Here is a 19,317-nt window from a genome sequence, read left to right as displayed (position 1 = left end):
GGGGGAGTGCATCATTGCTCTTGAGTCATGGTAGGGGCATCAGGCCTCAAGATGCATGCAGAAGGACTCTCGGGGTCTTTCTGAGGTTGTGGCAGGAAACCCTGGGTTCCCTCGACTTGTGCTGGAGACCTCAGGGAGCTTCTCAGGGTTCCTCTGAGATTCAGGGATACAGTGGAGTTGGGAGGGGCCTCTCGGGACTCCACTGGGCTTGGTGAAATGAAAGAGGGCCTCATCTCATGTTGAGGCAGGAACCTCAGGTTCCTCTCCATTTCTGACTCCAATTGCAGGGTCCCTGCAGAGTTGGGACAGGAGATTCAGGCTTCGTCTTGTGTGGAGGAATGGAACTCAGCCGGGTTCCAGCCCCAGTGGATGCAGGGAATTCGAAGCAGGTACGGCGTTGGCGAGGATCAGGAAACAACTGCTTAATTAAATGTTAATTAAGGATATAAAGAGTAATAGAATAAGGATAGCTCATTGAGGAAATTCAGTGGAGAAGAGAGGCTGAATAACTCAGCCAGAAGGTGAGAGAAAGAACGACATGGGGAGACCAAGTTTCGGTGAACAAGGCCCGCACTTTATTTTCCAAAGTAGTTTTTATACCTTAAGTTATGCATAGAGGATAATGGGGGAAGGGGTAGAGTCATGCAGCAAGCCAGGCTTTCTTCCTAAAAACTTATCATATGCAAAAGCTTAGGTGATTTGCATCATCTTCTGGCCCGGAGACCTGTTAACATTTTAAGACCCTTTCTTCAGAAAACTTATTTTTCTCTAAAGGTGATTGGTCAGGAGCCACCCTCCAAAAGCATTAGATAAAGTTGCATTCCTACAGAGCAGAGGTGTGGTGGGCTATAACAAGAAAAAGAATTAACTCAAGGGTCCCAGGTTACAAACATTAAAGCTATTACTTACACCAATTATATTAATCAATACACTGCCAGGGACACAGCAGGTAAGGGATATGGAAACTTAGCAGCAAACATTGGCCCAACAAGTGAAAATCCCTTCATCAATACAATTTCTAATCAATCTTTTAACTGCTCAAGGGAATCTGTATTTAGACAGTTTAGAATATCTCATGCCTCTCACAGTTAGGAGGCTCTGAGCAATCACATGTGGCCGGAAAAACCTATTCAGGCAGGCTAGAGGACTTCCAAAGGAATTTGTAGGTTGAAACACGATCACACCCAGGAACTTTATTAACAGGAGCTGTAAGTTAACTCTTTTTTCAGAGAGAGGTAGTGCGGGACAGCCCCCCGTAAAGTCAGAGGTGTAGGTGAGAGCACAAAGCAGAAAGTAGGCAGACTCTGGTTTCCTCATGACCTTTGTCATGGGTGGAGCTCCTCACACTGGCTCCCAGCAGTGATAGAATCCCAGTTGAGCTATTCCAGATCCTGAAAGATGATGCTGTGGAAAGTGCTGCACTCAATATGCAATATGCAATATGCAATATGCACTCAATATGCAATATACCAGCTCCCGGCATCTCCCCCTTTTTTATTTCTTAAAACAGCCAGATGCAGTCAGTCACGAGCTTCTGAATGTTCTGCCGAAGAATCCTGACAATACAAGGAAGAATGATTATGAGAAGATTAGACAAATATTTTTTCCAGAAATAAAGTTAGAGGAGGTGTGAAAAAAGTCATTAGCTGCTCCATCGGTGGTAAAATCCAGTCAAGAATGTTGCAGGGTCTGTATTTGATTATGAAGTTTCCCTAAGTCCAGGCCAATGTCAGAGCTGTTCCAAACACCTGAGATATGATTTTTTATTTTCTCCCATTCATAATCTGTCTCATTTACCTTTAAAGATGTCACACATATCCACCGGTAATCAGCGTGGCAAGACAAAGCCATTTTCACTTTTAAAGCCTGTAACTCAGTCCCAATATGCATTATTGCCTCTTTTAAGGCGTCTACTCTCATCTCTAATTTCTTATCTATAGCTTCCTGTGTTGCTAGGGTTAAAGAAACATTTTTAGACATGGTATCAACATATTGGGCAGTATGCACTTGTTGAGTCAATGATATTGCTGCCACAGTAACAGAAGTAATTGCTGCTATTAAAGCTGATATTCCTAAAATAAGTAGGCCCACAAACCATCACGATCACATTAAATCTTGTAGTTGTTGTAACACAGCGAGACCATAATTAATATATCAATAAGTGGTTACATCATAAGATAAGGTGGACGTTGTAACACTACAAAGGAGCAAACATTATATTGAGGGTTTAAACAAGATGAGAGCATACACTGTTCACAAGTCACTACATTGGGTCCACCAGTGAAAGTCATATGTACATTAAGTTTTCCAGAATCGTTGGTAAAGAGAAAAACATAAGGAGAGGGTAGACAAGCCAAAACAGAATAAGTAGAATTATTTTCTGGTTGGAGTTCATGCTGCAGCAGCCCCATCAGTCTCGCCGGGATCTCGATGTTTATCTTGCCTCCCCTTCCAGCAGGCTCCTCTTTTGTGATCAAAGCAATGGGGGAACTGGATGTCTGGGCATCTGCAACATGGTGAATCAGCCTGTCCTGGATCTAAATTGAAGAATCTGCATCCTGTGGAAAAATACAGGCACATCCTCGACCACTAGTTAATGGGTCAGGACCCTTCCATTGTCCTGAGAGGAGGTCCTTCCATTTGACTAATGGTTTTGCATTTAATTGCTCCAGGCACCAATGACAAAGCACTGCAGTAGTTCCAGCCAGATCAGTTTTTAGAATATTTATTACGAAAAGAGCATGTTGCAAGATTTGATGGGGAGAGCTATACTTAAACTCCCCTTCTTTTAATTTTTGAATTTGGATTTTTAATGTTTGATGTGCTCTTTCCACAATGGCTTGTCCCTGTGGATAATAAGGGATGCCTGTATTATGTTTAATTTCAAACTTTATACAAAATTCCTGAAAAGACTTAGACGTGTAAGCAGGAGCATTGTCAGTTTTCAGAGCTTTTGGCAGGCCCAAATATGAAAAACAAGTAAAGAGATGTTGTATCACATCTTTAACTGCCTCTATGGTACGAGCAGTTGCAATAATAACGTGAGAAAAGGTATCTACAGTTACATGAACAAAGGACAGTTTTCCAAATGAAGAAACATGAGTTACATCTATTTGCCAGAGTACGTTAGGTTTGAGACCACGAGGATTAACTCCCATAGGTAGACTATTATAAACAGTGGTGCAGTGTAAGCAAGAACGCACAATCTCTAGAGCAGTCTCTCTGGGAATTTGGAATTGATATCTTAAGGCAGTAGCATTTTGGTGATGAAGTAAATGAGAGGCTCTGGCCTCCTCAATCACAGTAGCCACTGTATTTCTGGTTAGCAAGTCAGCCAAATCATTAAAGGCATGTAAAGGGCCGGGCAACCCGGAATGAGCCCAAATGTGTCCAATTAAAAATATTTTATTTCTTTTCCAAATTTGTTGTTGTAATTTAGTTAACAAATGAAATATGGTAGTTTTATTTTCAGGCAAAACCACAGTTTCAATGTGTGGAATCAACCTGACAATATACTGAGAATCAGAGTAAAGATTAAATTTCTCATCTGCAAACATAGCAAAAGCCTCTATGACTGCTGTTATTTCAGTGCTTTGAGCTGAAGTTTCCTGTGTTTCTAAAACCTTTTGGTGATTTTTAGTAACTATGGAGGCTTTACCATTTGCTGACCCATCAGTAAAAACTATTTGAATATTTGGAACAGGAGATTGTTTATATCTGACAGGAAAAATAACTGGATGTCTGGATATACAATTCAGCAAAACATGTGAAGATAAATCATGTAAAAATTTGACCAAAATAGTTTTCTATAGCAATCTGCCAATCCTCATCAAACATTAGAAGAGCATCAAGTTGTTCTTTATTATATGGAATTACAATTTCTGATGGTTCTTTACCAAACAATTCAATGCTACGTTTTTTCCCTTTCAATATCAACGTAGCTATCAGTCCTGGATAAGAGGCCACTACTTTTTTAGCCTGGGCGGGGAGATGGACCCATTCTAGGGAGCCGTTTTGCCATAAAACCAATTTTTTGCCTGGCTTCCCCAGTTACACCTATGGGGGTTTTATGGCAAAGGAATTGTCAAGCAGTTGTCAATTTAATTTTTAAAATTTTTAAAATTTATATTTTAACAACATAAAGTTAGGGATATGTTAATTTAGGTGTAATGTTTAGTTTAGGTCTCTGTATAAATTTAAATAATAAATGTATAACCTCCTTATCTCATTTTGGTATACAGATATACCTAAATGCAAAATGTATTTATATATGTATTTATATATGGCAACAAGTATGAACTTATTGACATATAATATATATAAATCAATATGCTTGAATTAATCTTTATAATTAATATAGTAATTAATATATATATTGCAGCAATACAACATGTACACAGCTAATACCAACCAACACAAACCAATGTACTGCAATAGTACATGTCACACATATATAATTATACAGTATATAGAACATATATCATCACAGCACATCAATCCATACCAATTAATATCAGCCACACACACATTATATTACTGCAATATATATTTAATTATACAGTTATATATAATATGCATACATAGTATACACATTAATTTATATACAAGTTGCTTAAGTATAGATCTATAAATAGAATTAGATATACCTTTATTATATTTTATTTATACCCATACCTAATTAGGCAAACTGTAATTAGGCAAATATATTTATATTACATATTTATAACAATATATAAAGTATTGTTAATTGTACCACCTGTTGATAACTAAGAAATTGAGAAAACCCTTCTCTGAGTATCTCCTATTTGAGACAGCACGTCCCTCCCCCATAGGGTAAAGGGGAGCGTAGGAACTACATAGGGTTGGAAAGTTCCACAGGTATCCTCAAACTGCCAATCTAACATTTTTGAACTTTTAACTACTGTGGGGGCTTGAGGGCAAATGAAACAAAATTTGACCCCTGAAATCTATCAGGGAAACTTGCCAATCATCACTATTTTGTAAAAGACTTGCAGTTGATCCTTATTGAATGGAATTATTATATTTGTTACTTCTTTTCTAAAAAGCTCCACACTTCTTTTTTCCTCCTTTTATAATTAATTGTGTCACCAAGCTGGGATAAGATAAAACTATTTTTCTTGGGGTCACTGGTAGATGGAACCAATGGGCCTTTTTGTCACAAGCACCTTGTAGGTGTATGTTTTGTGGCAAGAATAATTTAATCTCATCTTTTGGCAATATTAATCCTAATTAACTGATCATTTAAAGTCTCATCTACTTTAACAAGAGCCGACTCTGTCTCATTAGTCAACTTTCTCTTAGAACTGGAATTAGGATCGCTTTTTAAGCAATCAAACAAAGGCTTTAAATCTGCAGTAGTCAGTTTTAAATGTAGGCGTATCCAATTAATGCCCCCTAATAATTTTTGGAAATCATTTATAGTTAGTAAACAATTTCTCCACAGTTTCAAAGGGGCATTATCAGTTTTCAAAACTTTTGGCAGACCTAAATATGAGAAGCAAGTCAAGAGGTGTCACACAACATCTTTATAAGCTTTTCCAGTTATCGTTTTGTAAAGTAAATTTGGTCTATAGCTTTTTAGATAACAAGCAACCATTTAATCTTTGCTTGAATACTTCCAGCAACGGGGAACTCACTACTCTTCAAGGTTTTAAACTCCCCCTCACCTTTTTCTCTACAGCATTTCCACCCTGCATACCACTTTCTCTAATCCTACCAACTCATTTTCAGTAGTATGTGTTGGCCAGGAGCTGGGTCAGTCTTTCCCAGAAATGTGAAGAGACGTCTGTTCCTGTGTCTAATAGCCCTGACATTTTACTTTCTTGAATTAAAAGATCTTTTAAAGGCCTTGGAGCTGTAATTTCCTGTACCCAAAAGGCTAGATCACTAGATCTAAATGCTCTGCGGCTCTTAGCTTGAGAAGTCAAGAGTTTTCTTGTCTGATAGTAAGGTAAAAGCAAAAACAGTGTTATTCTTTGACCTTTATTAATTTGCACAGTTTTGGTAGGTGGCGAGATCAAAACTTCAATTTCTCCAATATAATCAGAATCTACTACACCGTGCACCACCAAAATTTTTTGAAAAGAAAGCGAGCTACGCCCTAGCACAAGTCCTACAATGCCCTCAGGCAGGGGGCCAGCCACTCCCATTGGAATCGGAGCAACCGGCAAGTCAGGGGTTAATATTGTTGCTAAATCCCCTTACTGGTCCGCTTTTTTCTTAGACTGGGTGAGACCCCCCGAGGGGGTTTTTCCAAGGAGCACGCTCTGCACATTGTGCACGCAGTCTGTTTTAGAAGCTCCACTGTTGAAAACAACTTTTTATCTTCCTCAGGCTTAGGCAACACTTTGAGAGGCTTTGGGGGCAAAGTGGGGAACTCTTGGGCCCTGGAAGGCGCAAACGGAGGCGGCAGCGATCGCCTTAAATCAGAAAGTGGTGTGTAAGGTTTTTTTTTTTTTTTTTAAAGGTTTGTGCAGAGCGGGAGGGAGCTTGCCTGGGCGCCTGGTCACAGCGTCTCTTACTGTCTCTCTCTCTCTCCCCCTCTCTTCCTGCCTTTCTCACTTTTCTCTCCCCCTTCCTTTTTCGCTACCCTTCTCTTTCCTTCGTTTCTTTCCCTTTACCCTCTTTCTCTCTTTTTCTTCCCTCCTCCCTCTCTTTCTCTCTGTATCTCTTTTTCTAACTTCCTTTCTCAATCTTGCTGCGTTCCCTGATTCCTTCCTTCTCCGTTCCTCTCTCCTTTTCACTCTTTAACTCTTTCTCTATCTTTAGATCTTTATCTATTTTCTTTCCTTTTTTCTTTTTCTTTTTCACTTTTTTTTCTTTTTTCTTTTTTTTCGCTTGGGTGAGGCCCCCCCGAGGGGGTTTTCTGCAAGGAGCAGGCTCTGTATATTGTGTATTCTTTAAAAGCTCCTTTGTTTAAAAGAAAAAAAATTTTTTTTTAAATCTTTTTCAGCCTTAGGCAATGGTCTGGGAGGCTTTGGATGTAAACTGGGGAACTCCTAGGCCCTGGGAGGTGCAAGCGGAGGTGGGGTAGTCCCCTTAAATCAGAAATTGTTGGATAAATTTTTAAAGGTTTGTGTAGAGGGGGAGGGGGCTCACCAGGGCGCCCGGCCGCAGCGTCCTGTAAGCCCTCTCCTTCCTCCGGAGGTAGAGCACAGTCTCCCTCCTTTTCTTCTTCAAGGGCAGAAAATATGATCTGCACAGAAGGTGGAGACCCACTACCATCCACCGCTATAGCTTCACCCATAGGCTATCCCACAGCCTTACGACGGGGGTCCAGAACATTTTTAATCATATTTATAGGATAAGTTTTTAGTTGTTTTTTTACCTTCACCCAAGTATCTAAATTAACAGTAGCCTCTTTAACAGTTTCAAGATTACTTGTATAAAGAGTTGCCATTTTTAGTTTCAGTGTTACCCATGTCAGAAAATTAAGTATAATAGAAGATAAAGCTTTTAGCTTTTAAAAGATCAGGCTTTTCTTTGGCCTTTTAACTCTAGAAACTGGGTTTTCTCTCAAACCTTTTTGACACTTTCAATAAAAACCGGGTTTTCTCTCAAACCCCTTTGACACTTTCAATAAAAACCGGGTTTTCTCTCAAACCCCTTTAACACTTCCCACCACTACTCGCCCTGTCTGTCTTACAGGGGGGTCCGCGGCACCCTGGGTGGGGGCCTATCCGTCCCATAAATTCAACACTTTCTCAACACTTTTTCAATTCAACACTTTCTCAACTCAACACTTTCTCAACACTTTTCCTGAGGTACCTACCTTCGAATTAGCCTGTTCGGGCGCCACTTGCCGGGTTCCAGCCCCGGTGGATCCAGGGAATTCGAAGCAGGTACGGCGTTGGCGAGGATCAGGAAACAACTGCTTAATTAAATGTTAATTAAGGATATAAAGAGTAATAGAATAAGGATAGCTCATTGAGGAAATTCAGTGGAGAAGAGAGGCTGAATAACTCAGCCAGAAGGTGAGAGAAAGAACGACATGGGGAGACCAAGTTTCGGTGAACAAGGCCCGCACTTTATTTTCCAAAGTAGTTTTTATACCTTAAGTTATGCATAGAGGATAATGGGGGAAGGGGTAGAGTCATGCAGCAAGCCAGGCTTTCTTCCTAAAAACTTATCATATGCAAAAGCTTAGGTGATTTGCATCATCTTCTGGCCCGGAGACCTGTTAACATTTTAAGACCCTTTCTTCAGAAAACTTATTTTTCTCTAAAGGTGATTGGTCAGGAGCCACCCTCCAAAAGCATTAGATAAAGTTGCATTCCTACAGAGCAGAGGTGTGGTGGGCTATAACAAGAAAAAGAATTAACTCAAGGGTCCCAGGTTACAAACATTAAAGCTATTACTTACACCAATTATATTAATCAATACACTGCCAGGGACACAGCAGGTAAGGGATATGGAAACTTAGCAGCAAACATTGGCCCAACAAGTGAAAATCCCTTCATCAATACAATTTCTAATCAATCTTTTAACTGCTCAAGGGAATCTGTATTTAGACAGTTTAGAATATCTCATGCCTCTCACAGTTAGGAGGCTCTGAGCAATCACATGTGGCCGGAAAAACCTATTCAGGCAGGCTAGAGGACTTCCAAAGGAATTTGTAGGTTGAAACACGATCACACCCAGGAACTTTATTAACAGGAGCTGTAAGTTAACTCTTTTTTCAGAGAGAGGTAGTGGGGGACAGCCCCCCGTAAAGTCAGAGGTGTAGGTGAAAGCATAAAGCAGAAAGTAGGCAGACTCTGGTTTTGGGGGGCAGATGCTCGAGAATTTCCAGGGGGACTCCTGAGGCTCGATCCCGCCTTTGCGTATGCCGAGCCTCCTTCCTCATGACCTTTGTCATGGGTGGAGCTCCTCACGCTGGCTCCCAGCAGTGATAGAATCCCAGTTGAGCTATTCCAGATCCTGAAAGAAGATGCTGTGGAAACTGCTGCACTCAATATGCAATATGCAATATGCACTCAATATGCAATATGCCTGCTCCCGGCAGAACTCTGCTTGCCTTTCATGTTGTTCACGGGGTGACTGGCCACGTGTCGAGCTGTATGTGGAACCTGCGGGTTTTTCCAGAAGCTGCACGGGGGTGTCAGTGCCCCTTCGTGTTGTGCCTTCATCCACTGGGCTGCCTTCGAAGAGGTGTCCAGGCATCGGGTTCTTCTCAAGAGCGGACCGGGAAATTGGGTTCTTTCGGCATGTGGCACCTCTCACGAGGCTACGTCTCCAATTTCCTTGTGAGACCGGCCTCAACCTTAGGTGCGCTGGGAAGGTCCGGAACCCCTTCCAGACAAAGCAGGGAAATCCACCCTCCTGTCGCGATCAGGCGGGGATAAGTGGCTCAGATGAAGTGGTGACGGGAACCTCGGTGTTCCTCTAGAGTGAGACCGGTAAGTGCGGCAACTTTTGGGGTTGCATCAAGGGTGCTAAGTACCGTTTCACACTTCAAGACGGAAGGTGGGAATTCTCTTGACACGCTGTAGTGGGCAAGGGCCTCATCGTGCGATGACGGGGGAACCACGTTGTTTTCTCGAGTTGCGGCGGGATTCTTGAGTTATGACGGGGAATTCAGACTTCCTCTTGTGTTGGCCCAGGGAAGTCAAAACTTCCAATCAAGTTGCGAGGGAGAGCTGCGGATTGCTCTCGAGTAACTGCAGGGCAAAAGAGATCTCATCTAGGCTTGTGTCCAGGACCTAATGTTCCTCTCCAGGGGCGACACGGATCTTGGGGTTGCATTCCAGACTCACCCGGGGACTCAGGCCTCGCCTTGAGGGGAAGCAAAGAAATCCGGTCTCCTCTAGGGTCACGATGGGTATCTCTTGGATCCCACTGAGTGGCCTAAAGGGAGTCAAGCCTCCTGTGGAGGTTGGAGAGAGGACTCGCGACTGCTTTCCAGGCCATGCAGGAACAGAAGGCCCTCGTTTCGCGATGACGGGGGCGTCTTGTGGGTTTTCTCGAGCTGTGGGGTCACTGTGGGGTTTCTCACGAGGTACGACGGGGATCTCAGGGAGCCTCTCGTGTGGCGCCAGGGAAGTCAGGTCTCCATGCGCTGGGCGAGAGGAGTGCGTCATTGTTCTCGAGTCATGGTAGGGGAATCGGGCCTCAAGACGCATAGAAGAAAGACTCTCGAGGTCTTTCTGGGTTTGCGGCAGGAAACCCTGTGTTCCCTTGACTTGTGCCGGTGACCTCAGGGAGCTTCTCAGGGTGCCCCTGAGAAGTCAGGGACACTGTGGAATTGGGAGCGGCCTCTCGGGACTCCACTGGGTTTGGTGCAATGGTAGAGGGCCTCATCTCGAGCTGAGGCAGGAACCTCAGGGTTCCTCTCCATTTCTGACTCCGATCGCAGGGTCCTTGCACAGTTGGGACAGGAGAGTCAGGCTTCGCTTGGTGAAGAGGAATGGAACTCCACTTGCATCTCGAGTTGTTCACGGGGTGACAGGCCACTTGTCGAGCTGTAAGAGGAACCTGCGGGTTTTTCCGGACGATGCACGGGGGTGTCAGTGCCCCTTCATTTTGTGCCTTAATCCACAGGGTTGCCTTTGAAGAGGTGTGCGGGCATCGGGTTCTTATCAAGATAGGACAGGGAAATCAGGGTTTTTCGGCATGTGGCACCACCCACGAGGCTACGTCTCGAATTTCCTCGTGAGACCGGCCTCATCCTGAGGTGCACCGGGAAGGTCGGGAACCCCTTGCAGACAAAGCAGGGGAATCGACCCTCCTTTCGCGATCAGGAGGGGACCAGGGGCTCAGAATGTGCTGCCGGGAACATCGGTGTTCCCCTCGAGTGAGACCGGTGTGTCAAGGAACTTTTGGGGTCGCATCAAGGGTGCCAAGTACCGTTTTGCACTTCAAGACGGAACGTGGGACTTCTCTTGAGACGCTGTAGCGGGCAAGGCCTCATCTTGCGATGACGAGGGAACCACGTGGTTTTTCTCAAGTTGTGGCGGGATTCTCGAGTTACGACGGGGAATTCTGGCTTCCTCTTGTGTTGTCCCATGGAGTCCAATCTTCCATTCGAGTTGCGAGGGAGAGCTGGGGAATGCCCTCGAGTCACTGCAGGGCAAAATAGACCTCATCTAGGCTTGTGTCCAGGACCTATTGTTTCTCTCCAGGGGCGACAGGGATCTCGGGGTTGCATTCCAGACTTACCCGGGGAGTCAAGGTTCGTCTCGAGGGGAAGCAAAGGACTCTGCTCTCCTCTGGAGTCACGACGGGTATTTCTTGGAGCCCTCTGAGTGGCCTAAAGGGAGTCAAGCCTCCTGTGGAGTTTGGAGACAGGACTCGGGATGGCTATCCAGGCCATGCAGGAAAAGAAGGCCCTCATCTCCCAATGACGGGGGCGTCTCGTGGGTTTTCTTGAGCTGCAGTGCCAGTGTGGTGTTTCTCACGAGGTAGGACAGTGAGCTCAGGATGCCTCTCGTGTGGTGCCAGGGAAGTCAGGTCTCCATGTGCGTGGTGAGGGGGAGTGCGTCATTGCTCTGGAGTCATGGTAGGGGAATCTGGCCTCAAGACACATTGAAGAAGAACTTTGGGGTATTTCTCGGGTGCAGTAGGAAACCCTGGGTTCCCTCAACTTGTGCCGGTGACCTCAGGGAGTTTCTAGGGTGCCTCTGAGAAGTCAGGGATACTGTGGAGTTGGGAGGGGCCTCTCGGGACTCCACTGGGTTTGGTGCAATGGAAGAGGGCCTCATCTCGAGTTGAGGCAGGAATCTCTGGGTTCCTCTCCATTTCTGACTCGGATCACAGGGTCCCTGCAGAGTTGGGACAGCAGAGTCAGGCCTCATCTTGTCTGAGGAATGGTACTCTACTTACCTCTCGAGTTGTTCACTGGGTGACAGACGACTTGTTGAGCTGTGTGTGGAACCTGCGAGTTTTTGTGGACGATGCACGGTGGTGTCAGAGCCTCTTCGTGTTGTGCCTTCATCCACAGGGTTGCCTTCGAAGAGGTGTCCGGGCATCGGGTTCTTATCCAGAGCGGACCGGGAAATCGGGGTCTTTTGGCATGTGGCAACACCCACGAGGCTACATCTCGAATTTCCTCGTGAGACCAGCCTCATCCTGAGGTGCGCCATGAACATCAGGAAACCCTTCCAGACAAAGCAGGGGAATTGACCCTCCTGTCGCGATCAGGAGGGGAGAAGGGGCTCAGATGAAGTGGTGCCGGGAGCCTCTGTGTTACCCTCGAGTGAGACCAGTGTGTCAGGGAACTTTTGGTGTCGCATCAAGGATGCCAAGTACCGTTTCGCACTTCTAGACGGAACGTGGGACTTCTCTTGAGACGCTGTAGCGGGCAAGGGCCTCATCTTGCGATTGTGGGGGAACCACGTGGTTTTTCTCGAGTTGTGGGGGGATTGTCCAGTTGCGGCGGACACTTCAGGCTTCCTCTTGTGTTGGCCCAGGGAAGTCCAATTTTCAATTCGAGTTGCGAGGGAAAGCTGGGCATTGCTCTCGAGTCACTGCAGGGCAAAATAGACCTCATCTAGGCTTGTGTCCAGGACCTAATGTTCCTCTCCAGGGGCGACACGGATCTCAGGGTTGCATTCCAGACTCACTCGGGGACTCAGGCCTCGTCTTGAGGGGAAACAAAGAAATCCAGTCTCCTCTAGGGTCGTGACGGGTATCTCTTGGATTCCACTGAGTGGCCTAAAGGGCGTCAATCCTCCTGTGGAGTTTGGAGAGAGGACACGGGATTGCTCTCCAGACCATGCAGAAAAAGCAGGCCGTCACGTCGGGATAATGGGGGCGTCTCGTGGGTTTTTTCGAGCTGCGGTGCCAGTGTGGGGTTTCTCACGAGGTACGACGGGGAGGTCAGGGAGCCTATCGTGTGGCGCCAGGGAAGTCAGATCTCCATGCGCGTTGCGAGAGGGAGTGAGTCGCGAGAGGGCGCGTGTCATTGCTCACGAGTCATGGTAGGGGAATGGGGCCTCAAGATGCATTGAAGAAGGACTCTTGAGGTCATTCTCAGGTTGCGGCAGGAAACCCTGGGTTCCCTCATCTTGTGCCGGTGACCTCAGGGAGCTTCTCAGGGTGCCTTTGAGAAGTCAGGGATACTGTGGAGTTGGGAGGGCACTCTCGGGACTGCACTGGCTTTGGTGCAATGGAAGAGGGCCTCATCTCGAATTGAGTCAGGAACCTCAGGGTTCCTCTCCATTTCTGACGCCGATCGCAGGGTCCCTGCCGAGTTCGGACAGGAGAGTCAGGCCTCGTCTTGTGTGGAGGAATGGAACACCACTTGCCTTTCAAGTTGTTCACGGGGTGACAGGCCACTTGTTGATCTGTGTTTGGAACCTGCGGCTTTTTCAGGACGATGCATGGGGATTTCAGTACCCCTTCGTGTTGTGCCTTCATCCACAGCATTGCCTTTGAAGAGGTGTCCAGCCCTAGGGTTCTTATCAAGATCAGACTTGGAATTCGGGTTCTTTAGGCATGTGGCACCAACCACGAGGAAACGTCTCGAATTTCCTCATGAGACCTGCCTCATCCTGAGGTGCACCGGGAAGGTCGGGAACCCCTTGCAGACAAAGCAGGGGAATCGACCCTCCTGTCGAGATCAAGAGGGGAGAAGGGGCTCAGGTGAAGTGGTACCGGCAGCCTCTGTGTTACCCTCGAGTGAGACCAGTGTGTCGGGGAAATTTTGGGGTCGCATTAAGGGTGCCAGGTACCTTTTTGTACTTCACGAAACATGGGACTTCTCTAGAGACACTGTAGCGGGCAAGGGCCTCATCTTGCAATGATGGGAGAACCACGTGGTTTTTCTCGAGTAGCGGCAGGATTCTCGAGTTATGATGGGGAATTCAGGCTTCCCCTTTTGTTGGCCCAGGGAAGTCCAACCTTCCATTCGAGTTGAGAGGGAGAGCTGGGGATTGCTCTCGAGTCACTGCAGGGCAAAAGAGACCTCATCTCGGCTTGTATCCAGGACCTAATGTTCTTCTCCAGGGGTGACAGGGATCTCGAGGTTGCATTCCAGACTCACCCGGGTAGTCAGGTGTCGTCTTGACGGAAGCATAGGACTGCGCTCTCCTCTCGAGTCGCAACGGGTATCTCTTGGAGCCGACTGATTGGCCTACAGGGAGTCAAGCCTCCTGTTGAGTTTGGAGAGAGGACTCGGGATTGCTCTCCAAGCCATACAGGTAAAGAAAGCCATCATGTCGCGATGACGGGGGCGTCTCGTGGGTTTTCTCGAGCTGCGGCGCCAGTGTGGGGTTTCTCACGAGGTGAGGGGAGCTGTCCGTGAGAACCGGGTCCTTTGTCCGAAGGACACAGCTCTGGGAGCTGCCTCAGTCCTTGAGGGTTTGCTTGCAAACATAGCTCTCTGTCCCGCCACCCTAGAGATTAGGCGCTTTTTTACTGCAGGCACCTGGAGTTCTGTGCAAACTCCTCACACACAGAGAAATGTTATCTGGTGTAAGAAATAATTACAGGGTGCCATTCCCATGCTCTCAAGACTTTTTGTGACTGTTTGTAAGATGTGTGGGTCAAACAAAGAAAATGTTAACTGTCTTGTCTTTCTCACGCTCTTCTGTATAAATATGAGATGCTGAATAAAGTTGGTGTCAGACTGCATCCCTTCGTGGAGACATGTCTGAACCTCTCGACCCCATCTTTGTTGTAGATTTCTCTTGCTTTAGTTTCCTTTCTCAGCCCCGCCGTGCACGTTCTTGGGACCTTATCGACTTTGCTGGCTGGCACCAGCAGGTGGCGCCCGAAACAGGGACTTGGGAATCGGAGTGCGAAGACGGCCGCTGCCCGCCAAGATTGAGGTAAGTGACAAGGAATTCCTAATTAATTAAATGAAGTAAAAGGGCAGGGAGTGTTACTGTCGAGAGTAATAAATCATGGGGCATGCAATAGCTGCCAGTTATTTGTACATATGTTGAAAACTATGTTAAAAGGTAGGGGAATTCATGTAAATAATTACAGCTAGAGAAGTTTTTACTTTTTATCGAAGAGGTTTGTCCCTGGTTTCCAGAGGAAGTAACAGTTAGTCTGGAAACTTGGAAAAAAGTAGGAAAACAATTGCAGACATATTACTCCTTACATGGTCCCAATCGTGCTCCTGTGGATGCTTTTTCTTTGTGGACTCTCAAAAGAGACTGTCTGGATCCTGAACATGAGGGATATAAAATTCAAACGGCTCTTAGGGATTCCACAGAACCCGAAGTTGCAGAGCCTTTTGCCCCTCTGCCTGAGCTGCTTTATGCTGTACCTGAGGGAACAGCTTGTAAGGCTGGAGGGAGTGATGATGTGTTAAGCTCTGATGAACAGAAAGAGTTAAAGGAAGGGGCTCAGTACTATAGAGAGGATATGCCTTGGGAAATGATGGTTAACATGCAATTCCCCTTGGGAAAAGGGGAATTAAAGCATTCAGGGCTTTCTGAAGAACAGCTGGAGAATTTAATTCAGAAGATTGTTATAGCAGTAAAAAAGGAGGCACAGGGAGACTCCCACTCCATCCAGCCTGTGCCTCCAGCTTTCTGGTTCTTGCTGGACTCGATCCACCTCTGCCTTTCATAGAACTGCGAGAGCTTATATCTATCCCTGCTTCTTTGCCCGGTGAAAACGTAAAAATTAGAAGTGAGATATTATTATCTCCTCTTCAACAAGCGATTAAGCGAGCTAATGAAGAAGGAGAACATATTCCCGGGTTTTCAGGAATCTATCCAGTGTTTGAAAATGCTCAACAGCAGAGGTATTATAAACCGCTGCCCTTTAAGCAACTAAAAGAATTAAAAATGGCTTGTGCACAATATGGCCCAACTGCGCCGTTTATTCAGGCTATTATAGAGGCTTTAGGAAATCAAAATCTGCCACCTAATGATTGGAAACAGGTTGCTCGGGCTTGTTTATCTGGAGGAGATTATTTACTATGGAAATCTGAGTTTGCTGAGCAGTGTGGGATCACAGCCGATATCAATCGGCGACAGGGACTGAACACCACTTATGGAATGATGGTGGGAGAGGGAGAGTATCAAGACACTAATAGTCAACTTAATTATTTGCCTGGAGCCTACCCTCAGATTAGTGCTGTGGCTTTACGAGCATGGAAAAAGCTTCCAAATTCTGATAAAAAGACTGAAGATTTATCTAAAATTCGCCAGGGGTCAGATGAACCATATCAGGATTTTGTTGCCCGCCTGCTTGAGGCAATTGGTAAAGTGATAGGGGATGAACAGGCGGGGATGGTGTTGGCTAAACAGCTTGCTTATGAGAATGCCCATTCGCCTTGTCAAGCTGCCTTGAGACCTTACAGAAAAAAGGAGGCTTATCCGATTATGTACAGATTTGTGCTGATATTGGCCCTTCGTACGTTCAAGGCATAACTTTGGCCGCGACATTACAAGGAAAGACAGTCAAAGAAGTACTATATCAGCAACAAAAGCGAGATAAGGGACAAAATTTTGCAATTTGCTCACTATCACCAATTTCTCTTCCTAAAAACCGTTTCTCAGCCCCTTGCTGACGCCCTAACTGTATTTACTGATGGCTCTTCTAATGGAATAGCTAGTTTGATTATACAGGACAATACCACTGCATGGCGTACTAATTATAAGTCAGCTCAAGAAGTAGAACTATTTGCTGTTTTGCAGGCTTTATTACAAATCTCTGCTCCATTTAATTTATATTCTGACAGTCAATATATCATAAGAGCCTTAAACACTATTGAAACTGTTCCATTTATTGGTACCCTGAATTCTACTATCCAAACTCTTTTTCGTGATATACAAAATTTAATTTGCTCCAGAGTTAATCAATGCTATTTTGATCATATTCGTGCTCACTCTGGACTTTCTGGACCTTTAGCACGAGGTAATGCTTTGTCTGATGAAGCTACACGTATGATATTTCCTTCATTGGAACAAATGGCAAAAACTTCCCACAGCTTACACCATCAAAACAGCAATAGCTTGAGACTTCAATTTGACATTACTCGAGACGCTGCCAGACAGATTGTTAAGCAATGTCAAACATGTCCTCAATTTTTTAGTGTCCCCCATTATGGAGTTAATCCCCGAGGATTGTTTCCAAACGATATATGGCAAATGGATGTTACCCATATTCCTGAATTTGGTAAACAAAAATTTATTCATGTTACTATTGACACCTTCTCTGGCTTTTTACATGCCTCTTTACAATCCGGAGAAGCTAGCAAACATTGTATAGCTCATTGCATTAAATGTTTTGCTGTTATGGGAACCCCTAAGACCATAAAAACAGACAATGGTCCAGGATACGCTGGAAAAATTTTTCAACTGTTTTGTACGCAATTGTCTATCTCACATAAAACAGGTATCCCTTATAAGCCTCAAGGTCAAGGAATCATTGAACGGGCACATCAAACTCTCAAACATCAATTGCAAAAACTAAAAAAGGGGGAATTGTATCCCAATACCCCCTCCAACTCTCTAAACCATGCTTTATTTGTTCTAAATTTTTTACAATTGGATATAAGTGGCCGTTCAGCAGCACAGCGATTTTGGAACTTTGATGCACAAACAATGAGACCTAAAGTCTTTTGGAAAGACCCACTTGTGGGAAAATGGTATGGACCAGATCCTGTACTAACCTGGGGACGAGGGCATGTTTGTGTTTTCCCACAGGATGCCAAAGCGCCGCGCTGGCTGCCGGAAAGTTTGGTACGCACGGCGGAGACGATCTCTAGTAAACCAGATGAGGAGATTGATGATTCAAAAGCATGATGAACTACCATCTCGGCAACAACTTCAGGCATTGATGCGAGAGGCACAGAATCGTGTTGCTGTGCAGGGCGATCCGATATCACCTTTAAGCTTCCTGATAACGTTATTAATTGTCTTAAATCAGATTAATACTGCACATTCTGAAGAATAATCAAATGCTTACTGGGCTTATTTTCCCGATCCTCCCCTTCTCCAACCGGTGGGCTGGGAGGGTCGGTCCATTCCCATATACACTAATGGTACTGTGGCTTTGGGTGGTTTTTCAGATAAACATATTATTCCTAATCAAGTTAATTTCTCTTATCATGGAGTGTTTGGTCGCTTACCTATTTGTCTGTCTAGATATTTTAATTCAACAGGATGTCTTTTTGTTGGGGAGTCAGGATATGCTGATCATGACAATGGTTGGAGCCTATACATTCCTGGAGTAACGAAAGAATCTGGAATTCCTCAACGTCGTAATGGAACTGGTCCTTTAGATATCCCTTTCTGTGACTTTGGAACAAGGGGAAGAATCACTGCTGCACCATGGAAACTGTGTCGAGATGGACCTGCTACGGTTTATAACATATTTGGGGCAAATGAGTTATTGTGGGACTGGTCTCCAGACTCGGCCTGAAACCCTGGACCTCAGGACAATAGGAACTTTGCATCCTGTATTTGGAACTTGGGCGGCTCTAAAGTGTTCCAAACAGAAATCTGGAAATTAGCTGCTGCCCTTAGATGTGAGGGTTCCTACTTTCAGGTGGGATCGAAAGTGAGACACGGTTATTTATGGAATCTCACCGTGAGGTACCCTCGTGCATGTGTGCCTCACTCTTATGCTTTACTAGTAAGATCTGTAAACATACAACCTGGGTTACGAAATTATGATGTAACTTGTAACAATTGTACCTTAACTAATTGCATTAGGGGAATTACTAATCAAACTAGGGTTCTAGTCTTCAGACAGCCTGCTTTTGTTATGGTTCCTGTAAAGATTAATGGGTCTTGGTTAGATGAAAGAGGACTTGAACTTTGGAGAGAAGTAGAGGGTGCTTTAATGCGTTATGGTTGGGGAATAGGGTTAATAACTCTGGGATTTGTAGCTTTGGTAACCCTTATTGCTTTCTCGATTACTGCAGCCCTGACCCTGGCACAATCAGTGCAAACTGCAACTTTTGTTATTAATCTAGCACAAAATGTATCCATTACCCTGGGGACTCAAAAAGATATTGAAAAAAAGCTAGAGGATCGATTAAATGCCCTTTTTGATGTTGTAAAACCAAGCATAAAGTTGAGATTATGGGTACAATGTCATGCCAATTTTCAATGGATCTGTGTTACCCCCCAAAAATATAATGGTAGTATAACTGCTTGGGATAAGGTGAAAGCTCATTTAGAAAGTACTTGGCATAATGAAAACATTTCCTTAGATTTGCTGCATCTACATCAGGAAATAATGAACATTGAAAATGCGCCTAGACCTGACTTGGATGTTGCAAAAAGAGCTGAGGCTTTTGTTAAAAAACTTTTTCGACATGTACCTACTGTCAGTAGTATTTGGTACTTGGGAGCAGCCATAGGAAGACTATTCTTAATAATTTTAACT

General features: G+C 44.9%; 1 long non-coding RNA gene across 1 annotated transcript; it reads left to right on the top strand.

The window, feature by feature from the left end:
• Positions 1 to 6,315: 6,315 nt before the first annotated feature.
• LOC129647661 (uncharacterized) lies at positions 6,316 to 18,715 on the top strand. The gene is made up of 4 exons (XR_008712419.1): positions 6,316 to 6,456; positions 13,966 to 14,159; positions 14,658 to 14,789; positions 17,628 to 18,715. It is a non-coding gene; the product is annotated as an uncharacterized LOC129647661 (long non-coding RNA).
• Positions 18,716 to 19,317: the final 602 nt, after the last annotated feature.

This window comes from Bubalus kerabau, chromosome 3 (assembly GCF_029407905.1).
Source record: "Bubalus kerabau isolate K-KA32 ecotype Philippines breed swamp buffalo chromosome 3, PCC_UOA_SB_1v2, whole genome shotgun sequence".
Classification (NCBI taxonomy): Eukaryota; Metazoa; Chordata; class Mammalia; order Artiodactyla; family Bovidae; genus Bubalus; species Bubalus kerabau.
Note: the sequence above shows the minus strand (reverse complement) of the source record. Positions and strands in the feature narration are given on the sequence as shown.